Source organism: Littorina saxatilis, linkage group LG5 (assembly GCF_037325665.1).
Source record: "Littorina saxatilis isolate snail1 linkage group LG5, US_GU_Lsax_2.0, whole genome shotgun sequence".
Classification (NCBI taxonomy): domain Eukaryota; kingdom Metazoa; phylum Mollusca; class Gastropoda; order Littorinimorpha; family Littorinidae; genus Littorina; species Littorina saxatilis.
The window spans coordinates 48,794,072-48,806,157 of record NC_090249.1 but is presented as its reverse complement, the minus strand read 5'-3'; the positions used below and the strand labels follow the sequence as shown (position 1 = coordinate 48,806,157).

The 12,086-nt window shown below is 40.3% G+C and overlaps 1 long non-coding RNA gene across 1 annotated transcript in view; it reads left to right on the top strand.

Annotated features, from left to right (window-relative positions):
- LOC138967354 (uncharacterized) overlaps window positions 1-12,086 on the top strand; it is a 221,119-nt gene that overhangs the window by 159,292 nt on the left and 49,741 nt on the right. The gene's annotated exons all lie outside the window — the stretch shown is intronic.

The following is a 12,086-nucleotide window of genomic DNA, read 5'->3' as shown; positions in this document are numbered from 1 at the left end:
TCTTTCGTCCGATACACTAGATTTGAATGTCATTGCTTGTTTTCTTTCTTCGTTACTTTTGTCCTTATCTCTTCCTCTTTTCTTTCTTTTCTTCTTTTCTGTCTCTCCTTCTTATTGTTTTGTTGTGGGAGTTTTTGACACAGAAGATGTTTAGGTCTAGGACATCAATAAATAGTATTGTGGATTATACTGGGTTGCATCTTCAACAGAAAATAATGTGTTGATTAAAATAACTACAATGTTTTTTATGCCCTGGTTTTTTTTAAATCCGCTTTGCTTGAAGTTTGTAAGCTCCAACCCAGGAGAGATGTTGTGCCATATCTTCCGTTGTGAGAAACTGTGTTTGTTAGTTTCTTTGCTTGTTTCTTTGTTTGACTTTATTTCATGTTCATTTTTGAGTATTTGCGAGTTCGGTTTTATCTTGGTGTCAGCTGTGGTATATTTCAATGTTGTATAAGAGGCCCTTCAACGTCTTGAGAAATCAAATAAAAAGCCTTGGATAAGGAAACGACATAGCTTACGAAGGCCTACGTAGCGTGCGCCGGTGTGTGCGTGTGTGTGTGTGTGTGTGTGTGTGTGTGTGTGTGTGTGTGTGTGTGTCAGTGTGTGTGTGTGCGTGTGTGTGTGTGCGCGCATAAGTTTGTGTGTGCGTGTGTGTGCGAATCTTTTTTTGACTGTAGAACGAAATAAAACTGCCTCCCTCACCCTTCAACAAGTTTACAGAAAAAAAAGCCGAAAACTTACCAGCCAAAAACTAAAACACCACCCAACATTCGACAAAAATATCAGGTTAGAAAACAACAACACAAAACAACCGTAACACAGCACAAACAACACTACTACCAGAAAACAAATCAGAAAAAAAGGCAAGGAACTCTTGCTGGTTGAAACCTTGCATTGACCCCTGGCGGCTGGAGAGCTATTTCACGCTTGAGAGACACCAGCTGATTGCTGCCCCCCTCCCCCCTCACACACGTAAACACCCCCCCCCCCCCGGCCCCCCGCCTGAAAACAAAAAGTAGTCGCTATTTTGACAGTGGAGCCTGAGAAACATATACATCGAACCTGTCTTTACCGACCGCCCATTTGTTTAGACAATTTATTCAGAACTGAAATAACAATACCGAATACAATCAATTGAACAAATGGAGCACAACAAGCAAAGCTTATACACATGCTCTCAAAAGGTCAAATAATATCTGCCTGGCGGACGATACGACCGCCCATTAAAGGGACCGATTAAGAGTGGCCGTTAAAGACAGGTGGTCGCTATATGTAAAGGTGAATTATATAGAAGAAAAAATCATCTAGGATCTTTGGGAGTGGTCGCTGTTGGAAGGTTGTCGCTTTTGAGAGGTGGTCGCAAGGGCAGGTTCGACTGAGTACGTTTGTGCATGTCGCTGGTATAGCTCACCTGAAGGTCACCCAGAGCAGAGGAAAATAAATCTTTGTACAGCTGAATAGCTTACTAAAGTGCTTGCTGTGCTCAGAAAAGTCAGAGAAGAACAAGAACGACTGAGGTCATGAACATTTAACTGTTGTTTTGGCCGTGGGACAAATATAGAGCAGAAGTCAAGTCAAGTCAATATTTATTGAAAAAAACCCCTAGGGTTACATGAATAAAATAAATAAAAATTGCAATAAACACGACAAAAAAGATATATGTAATAATGAGACACAACACTTCTAATTAACCGAAAATAAATCAAGCTTAATTCATAACAAAATAATTGTAATCATACATTTTTTTTTTTTACAGGAATGTATATATGTTTCTGTGTTTGTTTTTATTTTAATAAAAAGACCACCGTGATCAAATAATCAGAACTCTTTCAAAATACTCTTAATAAAATATATTAAATGCAATAATTTTTGTTTCTTTGTTAATTCAAATAAATGTTTAAATTTGACTGCATTTGAATTTCTACGAAAATACAATGGTAACAACCTTTTCCTCCCATTTTCAAAAAAATGACACTGAAATATATAATGAAATTCATCTCCGAGTTCTCCAGACTGGCATTTAACACATATTCTTTCGTTATGTGGTATATTTAACATTCGGCCTTTCTGAATTGGCAATTTATGATTTAATGTTCTAAAACGTAAAAAAGAGAGTGCTAGGTTATTGGGTAAAATGTTCAAATAATTTTCAAATATAAATTTATCTTTAAACAATCTATAATTCAAACAAGTTTCTTTTTCATTTAATTCTGAAAACCACGATTGTATATATTGATCTGGACCGGCACGGTTGGTCTAGTGGTAAGGCGTCCGCCCCGTGATCGGGAGGTCGTGGGTTCGAACCCCGGCCGGGTCATACCTAAGACTTTAAAATTGGCAATCTAGTGGCTGCTCCGCCTGGCGTCTGGCATTATGGGGTTAGTGCTAGGACTGGTTGGTCCGGTGTCAGAATAATGTGACTGGGTAAGACATGAAGCCTGTGCTGCGACTTCTGTCTTGTGTGTGGCGCACGTTATATGTCAAAGCAGCACAGCCCTGATATGGCCCTTCGTGGTTGGCTGGGCGTTAAGCAACAAACAAACAACAAAATATATTGATCTTTTAGGCATTGCAACGTTTTTAATTTAAACCATTTTTCGGAACATCGTAAATTAAACTGGTCATGCCAAAAACCACTAAGACCAAGAGCGTTTAAGGTTGTTTCAACATGTTTTAAATAGGTGCTTCATAGATGTTATTTACATAGAGGCGATGCAAAAAACGATACAATACATTTGAAAACTTATTACTATTATTACAATCCACCAATTTAAACCAAAAACTAAATATTCTATTTTTTACGAGGACATCTAGTGGAAATTTGCCTAATTCGCCTAATACCATACACGTTGGGGTCGACTTTCTCAATTTCAAAATAATCTTATAAAAACGTAGCTGCAATTTTGTTGCTAAATTTACCAAATTTGGTCCCCATACTTCACAGCCATATAACATAATCGGTGCAACTATTCTATCAAACAATTCAATTTGAATATCTATGGACAACGACAATTTTCTACACTTCTTTAACAAGCTAAACATTGCTCGAGAGGCCTTATCATATAACAACTTTTGTGATTAAACTTATTATTATAATTAAAAAATAGACCCAAATATTGAAAACCAAACACGACCTCAACTAATTCATCTTTGTATCTAAATAATGGCAATTTTCGTATTTTACCTCTTGAAAAAACAACTATTTTCGGTTTTTTTGGCGTTCACCCGCAAACTCCACAGATCGCAGTATTCGGACAACACATTAAGCGAGTCTTGTAATGCTTCTGGGGATTCTGCTAAAATGGTTGTATCATCTGCATATAAAACAATAAACATTTTAAACATCAGCTCAGCATCATCCGGCTGTAAGTCCAACATAGCAACCTCTCTTTCAATAGTTTCAGTTTTATCCAACTAGAAGGAAGCTTTGCGACTGAGTCAACCCTCCGGGCAGTTTCCACATCACGAGTCAAAATCTGTACACGGTTTTGTAAGGTAAAATTAAATACAAAAGCGAAGAACAGAGTGTTAAGGAAAATAAGTTTCCTTTTATTGTTACATGTTTGTCTACCATAATTTACCATTATTATTTTGACATTATTTCAAATTTGTTATATTAAAATCGTCCGCCAAATTTCATTTGCTTTTAAGAGTACGCTCATAAGCCTAGCTTGTTGTGCTCCATGTTCCTTATTTCATGTATGCGGTAATAGTACCAATGGAATTTATTGAATAAACTTGTTTAAACCATAAGTTTCACTGCTTCTCAAAAACAATCTAATAAACACGCACATCGACACAAACATAGTGCACGCATGACACACAAATACAAACAGACCGACAGCCAGAGAGACGCACACAAACACATATAGGTGTGACACACACACACACACACGCAATAACCGTGACAAACACACATACACACACACATATACACACACGTTTCAAAATATTGCACCAAAGAGGAAATGTCAATAGTTTGCACTAACATATATCAATGTACGTCTAAGATTAAATGTCTTTTTAACGACATCCACGGAGAGAAGGGATAGGTAACAGTGTCTATACCCTCGACATTTTCTCGTCGTTTTGCGCGTTTCACGGCAGCAGTTCACTCCCTTTTCGCAGCACGGTTTCCTTTTGTGACGTCACCCCACATGTGATAACCGCGGAAATAAGCTCTTACCCAGACCACAACTGACAGTTTATGCTCAGTCATATCACTTGACGATCGCTCCTTCATGTCTGCTTGGTTGGCTGTTGGTTGTTCATGTCCCTGTGTGCTATTGTTCCATGACAAAGAACTGAAGCAAGTGAGTGCATAGGAAACGGTTAAAATGACATTTACAGTCACAGTGTTAAAGTACACCTTGGGTGTTCGGGACTGATTTGTTTTTCCTTTTTCAGTTAATATTGCAGCCTCAGTGTTTGGCTGAAAAGATTTACATTTAGGTCTATCACGGTAAAGTGATGAAGGTTGTAAAAAGCTCAAATCTTTTTCACGCTTATTTATTCAAGTCTGGAAACAAATCTTGACCTCCGGTAAAAAGTTGTTTTTCTCTCAAATGTCCAGGGATACGTCCCGGGCAGCGAAATAGAAAAATGTCGATGTTTATGGACAATGAAAATGGACATTAAAGTTTTCTGATCTTATCTTATATCCAGGGAGACGTTCAAGAAAGCGAAAAAGAAAATTATCCATGTTTATGTACAATAAAAATGGACATTAAAGTTTTCTGATCTTATCTTATATCCAGGGAGACGTTCAAGAAAGCGAAAAAGAAAATTATCCATGTTTATGTACAATAAAAATGGACATTAAAGTTGTCTGATCTTATCTTATATCCAGGGAGACGTTCAAGAAAGCGAAAAAGAAAATTATCCATGTTTATGTACAATACAAATGGACATTAAAGTTGTCTGATCTTATCTTATATCCAGGGAGACGTTCAAGAAAGCGAAAAAGAAAATTATCCATGTTTATGTACAATAAAAATGGACATTAAAGTTGTCTGATCTTATCTTATATCCAGGGAGACGTTCAAGAAAGCGAAAAAGAAAATTATCCATGTTTATGTACAATAAAAATGGACATTAAAGTTGTCTGATCTTATCTTATATCCAGGGAGACGTTCAAGAAAGCGAAAAAGAAAATTATCCATGTTTATGTACAATAAAAATGGACATTAAAGTTGTCTGATCTTATCTTATATCCAGGGAGACGTTCAAGAAAGCGAAAAAGAAAATTATCCATGTTTATGTACAATAAAAATGGACATTAAAGTTTCCTTATCTTATCTTATATCCAGGGAGACGTTCAAGAAAGCGAAAAAGAAAATTATCCATGTTTATGTTCAATAAAAATGGACATTAAAGTTGTGTGATCTTATCTTATATCCAGGGAGACGTTCAAGAAAGCGAAAAAGAAAATTATCCATGTTTATGTTCAATAAAAATGGACATTAAAGTTGTCTGATCTTATCTTATATCCAGGGAGACGTTCAAGAAAGCGAAAAAGAAAATTATCCATGTTTATGTTCAATAAAAATGGACATTAAAGTTGTGTGATCTTATCTTATATCCAGGGAGACGTTCAAGAAAGCGAAAAAGAAAGTTATCCATGTTTATGTACAATAAAAATGGACATTAAAGTTGTGTGATCTTATCTTATATCCAGGGAGACGTTCAAGAAAGCGAAAAAGAAAATTATCCATGTTTATGTACAATAAAAATGGACATTAAAGTTTCCTTATCTTATCTTATATCCAGGGAGACGTTCAAGAAAGCGAAAAAGAAAATTATCCATGTTTATGTTCAATAAAAATGGACATTAAAGTTGTCTGATCTTATCTTATATCCAGGGAGACGTTAACGAAAGCGAAAAATAAATTGTTCCACGTTTATGTACAATCAAAATGGACATTAAATGTCTCTGATCTTAACTTATATCCATCAGGGCTAGCCTCACACAATCCCTACCTTTGTATGTAAGCTTAATGTGTATACCCCAGCGGAACAAAGTTCCTGACAAAAAGGGACTGGTTCTCATTCAGTGGCGTGTTTATTCAGTGCAGAGCGTGCCTAAAACTGTGTTATGCGGGTAAATATTTTGAGCGAACAATATGGGGGGGGGGGGGGGGGGGGGAATCATTTCCTCTCTACAGCCAAAAGCGTATAATTGTTAAGTAGGTGCAGTAAACCGGGTCATTGTTCTATCATGGTAGGCTGCGAATTATATCGCCAAATTGCCCCTTTAACAGGTCATCGTACGCAAACACAGACACGCACAGATACACAGACTAACAACTTGAACGCACGCACATATATCTATGTACTCACGCACACAGACGCACACTGAGACAGACATAGACACACACATGCGCGCAGGTATATGTACACACCGTTCTGACACAGACAGACAGACAGACGCACACTCACCTTCACACACACACACACACACACACACACACACACGCACACACAGGCACTGACAAACACATCCCCACACATTTTCAACTTGACTGAACCACCATTTTCTATGATAAATATCTATGACAGTAAACAACCTCCTCCCCTTCACCCCCCCCCCCTCTCTGCGTCATATAAAGCAAACGGAAAGCAGCCCCTGCCAAACACCGACACGAGTTTTCTATCCTATATCCGTATTTGTTCAGTGCAGCAGAGGAGTTGTGCTTTTGTCCCAGGACAAAGACCCGAAGAAACATGTGGGAGGAAGATTTTATCCGATCGTAGAAACAGTCGGGTCAGGGCATGCGAAATATCATTATCTAATTGTATGTGTCTAGGCACACCGGCGTATTCTGAAGCTTAAGATTAAGGATGATTTTCACTCTCGAGCACGCATGCACACACACGCACAGATATAATTATACACGCACGTATGCTGACACAGACAGACATAGGCAAACACACACACACACACGTGCGCGCGCGCAGACACAGGACACAGTCAGAGATAATAAGCAAGCACAAACACACACACACACACACACACACACACAGAAGAGCACAAGTGTTCAGGTGATTTTCCCTAAAGTGCCAACTCATTATCAGCTTATACCTTATAGTCGTAATTACTGTTATTTTCCTGAAGAAGGACAAATAAAGGATTTAACTCGCATGGATTCGCATACAGCGGTATTCAAGTATAATTACTGGTGTCAGTGATTGCAGTTTTCAGCTAAGCAACTATACTGATGTCAGCAAAGCCAGTTACCCGGCCGTGGCTTTGCTATGGGCAAAAAGGGAGCAGTTGTTTTTTCCCACAATTTTGATGGCGGATAACATTATGTACACAATCTCATTAACTCTTTACGTATGTGACCTTTTTGTCAGTGGTCAGAACAAGCGGTCCCTCGTGACCTCCCCCCCCCCCCCAGGTCGTTTTGCAATTTATGCAAAGGACAGAATTCACGTAAAGACATTAGGATTGTCGTACTTAGTTGGGATCCGCTATTTAGCGGCTCAAACATACCGTTCACATAGATACCTCAAAATGTCCTTGGCGTATCCCCTCTTCTGGTGCAGTTAGGAACCCAGACTGTCACGTTTTAAAGTCAAATGAATGACCTAAAACGGTCAATTACTGCTAACTGACTAACCACACCACGATCCACTCTCGCAGTCACACAAAAAAGTTAGAAACAACAAAAGTATAAGTTCTAGACGTCTGTTTATATACACTAACTCTCCACCTCCCTCTTCTCGTGAAGCCAAAAGTGTTTTTACGACCAAGTTGTAAAGCAATAATAACTGACAAAAGCCAGTTAGAGTTTATGAAATAATAAGAACACGCTGAACCGTGTAAAGTTAGAAAACACTTAGCTGCTCTGTAAAAAGTCTTAGTCTGTACAGGCGTTAACACTCCACGTTGTCACAACTCAAAGTTCTTCATAAAGGGTTAGAAAGATGACAAGGTGGGGGGCGTTTACGCATGGGTGCACTCAACTCTCAGTGTAGCCAGGGTCCATTCGATGAAACGCAGTGGAGCGGTGGAGCATATGGGTGAAAGTTGGAGCAACACCAGTAACAGCCGTAGAACAGCAACCGTAGAACAAAGGACAGCAACAGTGTAGCCCGTCTTCTGTTTGAGCAGCCAGGTAGCAAACGTCCAGCAAACGTACAGCAACACCTCCAGCAACAACCAGCAACAAGCTGAAACAAGAGCAATTGGTGCAGTGACCATGGCAACAATCCCCATTTTACCACCTTTAAACATATCTAACTTCCCCCTTCAGCGAGCACGTGGTACCTGCAAGGATAGACTTTTAATAACAACTCAAGACATTTTCTCCGCCTCTCCATATCTGCAAAAACCATATACAGATTACAATTTAGCGTTATAATGAGCAAGTTATACGCTATCATGGAGAAACAAAACACAGAGTTTACATTTCACAGACATTGACCGGTCACCAGCGTAAAGCAACGGCTAATTACCTCAACAGCTCGTAAAACGTAGCTCTCCCAAGCAAACCGCTTGAATATTTGGCTCCCGCTCGTCAGCGAAAGTATGTAGCCAAATCCCTCACGTCCTAAGCCTTCTGCGTTCTGCACTGACGCCAGAAGCCCGTTGGTCGACCTAAACCAGTCTTGCAACGCGTTGGAATCCTCCAAATCTTAGTCACGGAAACAAACCAGACCTTGTCGCCTGTAAAGCTTGTTGCGAAAAGAAAGAAAGCCGGGGAAAAGAAAAACCATGTGATCTCCCTGACCAATCAGCAATCGCTTCCCCAAACCAAGCGATCTTCCTGACCAATCACTGGTCGCCTACCAAATACACCTATAGCATGCTTGGAACACGTGTTCTAAACGGTGAGCGAAATCACCCGATACCCGCACGGTTTCCACGTGAATTTCGTGAAGGTTTAGCAAAACCTTTCCGCAATGCGGCTGCCAGCAACAGGCGCATTACGTTGCAATTTGAGAAAGGCGCCCAACAAAGAGTTTCTTTCTCAAACGTGTCACTGAAATCGTGACACAGACCTTTAAGGACAATGGCAATTTCTCATGGACTTCCACTGACTTGAAATTGACCCCTCCAAATCCAAGCAATTTCAAGGATCTCCAGCACCTGTAACACTGGGAACCTATAATTTTGTGTATTATCCCACTACTGACCAAGGTAAACACCAAATGTCAGACAGAAGCACAGACAAATAAACAGATTGAAGCGTATACCTCCCACCCCTTTTTCTGCGGGTTGTTTAACAAGGAGACACACACACACACATACACATCAGAGAGACTGAGACTGAGAGAGAGAGAGAGAGAGAGAGAGAGAGAGAGAGAGAGAGAGAGAGAGAGAGAGAGAAAGAGAGAAACTGAAACATATCTTCATTACAAAAGGATAAAGGAGACGTGGAGGAAAAGAGAGAGAGAGAGAGAGAGAGAGAGAGAGAGAGAGAGAGAGCGAGAGAGAGACTGAATGAGAGAAAGAGAGAGAGAGCTACTGAGAAAGAGAGAGTGCAGAGAGAAAGAGAGAGTGCAGAGAGAGTGAGAGAGTGCAGAGAGGGAGAGAGTGCAGAGAGAACAAAAAATTCCTCCGATAGGAATAACACCCCCGTTGGTCAAAGGGAAATAACCATTCTCACTGCTCAGGATTGAGCAATTTAGAGCTTATCTCTAAGCCCTTTTGAACTGTTCTGGCTTCTCAAAGGAAGGCCAGTGCATACAAATACACAAAAGCCGCCAGACCACATCACAAACAGAACTGAACAATTCACAGGTGTTGCCCACATAGAGAGAGACACACACACACAGACACACACACAAACACAGAGAAGCCGTATATATAGAGAGATAGATGACAGTGTATTTTTCGCGTGGCTATAAATTGATTCGACCTTTGCACTTTTACAGTGAGGATAATTTACGGGTCCAATTTACGTTCTGGACACTGCGGTGACCTTCTAAAAATAGTAACAGAACGCCGGGAATATCCGAATACCCTCCTACTGTAGTGCACCATACGAAGGAAGGGAGGTAAACGCTGAAAACATGGAGAAGATAAGGAAGAGTTATGCCGTAGTTGATCCCCCCAAAAAACCAAAATCCACCAATAACTCCCTAACCGTGTGTTTGACTGGTCCCAATTTTTGTAAGGACCGTCTCAGGAATGTATAGAACCTGTTCACCAAGTTTGGTGACGATCGGTCCGTTCATTCTTGAGATCTACTTGCGAACACAAACAAACACACAAACATACAAACATACAAACAAACAAACACACAAACAAACAAACACATCGAGTGAAACCTATACACACCCCTATACCGGGGGTGTAATAAGAGAGTGCAGAGAGTGAGAGAGTGCAGAGAGAGTGAGAGAGTGAGAGAGTGCAGAGAGTGAGAGAGTGCAGAGAGAGTGAGAGAGTGCAGAGAGAGTGAGAGAGTGCAGAGAGTGAGAGTGCAGAGAGTGAAAGAGTGCAGAGAGTGAGAGTGCAGAGAGTGAGAGAGTGCAGAGAGAGTGCAGAGAGTGAGAGAGTGCAGAGAGAGTGCAGAGTGCGCAGAAAAAGAAGCAGAAAAAGAATTTGTGTGTGTTCAATAGAATATGATGGTCACAATAGGCTGGTTATCGCAGCGTTGTAAATATTCGCTTGAACACATATATTGGAAGCTGCCTTGATATGTCTATGAAGGTCAAGGTCAAACAACAACAACAACAATATTGCATGAAGAAGGGAAACATCTAGGCAACCACGTGAGTGCACAGCCAAAGCGTAGGACAGACAGACAAACAGACAGATAGACAAACAAACAGACAGATTAACTGGACGGTAACTGACTGAAGCAGGTAGGCTAACACACATAGACACGCAGACCCCCCCCTACACACACACACACACACACACCACCACCACCACCACCACCACCACCAACAACAACAACAACAACAACAACAACAACAACAGCAACAACAACAACAACAACACACATACACACACACAATCACACACACTCACACACACCAAAACACGCACACTTAGTGCACGCACAACAACAACAAACAATCGTGAGTACAAGTTCACAGTTTATGCAACTTACCTCGATCAAAGTTGACTGTGAGCTGATGAAGACAGTTTAGCTCTCAAGGCAGGGGCGATCACTACAGACCGCCTGAAAGCAAACCAGGATGTCTGGAGTCCTCTCCCTTGGCGTGGAGGGAGCGGAGGAGAAGAGGTAGGTCTCGGCCTCCCAGTCCTCGTGGGGGCCTTCAGAAAACGCCGCCACACTAAATGAACATATACAAAATAAATAGATAAATAAATAATAAATAAATAAAACAAACAAAAAATAAAAATTCTGATTTGAGAAATCTTCAAATAATTTGTAATCTGAACACATACAAAAGAATGTATGAAATATTTGAGCATGAATGTCGCTTGTTCATTTCAATGCTTGTTGTTCTCTCAGATGGTTTGTACCGCATAACTCTCACTAACTCTTGTTGCTCATGTCGTATGCCATTAGTAATAAATTTTCATTTGATTAATATACTTACCCAACTTACATAGTTAATTCCCTCCCACCTTCCCCGCTAGTAGGGTTGTTCTAAAAAAAAGAAGGAAGGATTTTTCTCCGCTTTCGTGTGAATGATACAAGATGGCGGCACGAGTAGGAAGTCAGCCTCGGTCTCAGTAGGAAGTTCATAGGTCAAGGTAGTTCTTTTTTTAGAATTGCCTCCCTTGTTACCAAGGTGATGCGTGGCAGCGTCCTAGCACTAGACTGAAGTAAATTGCCCTTTTTTTTCTCAGATGAACACAAACTTGTAGTTTTTTAACAAAAAATGAATGTGATTACATGTATGCACACACACACACACACACACACACACACACACACACACACACACACACACACACACGTGACACACACACACACACACACACACACACACGTCACACACACACACACACACACACACACACACACACACACACACACACACAAAACACTATATGGTGACAACTATATGTCTGAGAGAGAATTCATTCCAGATTTTGCGGTAAATACATCCGAGCCTATATTCTGGCAGACTGGACATTAATTTTTGTGTGTGTT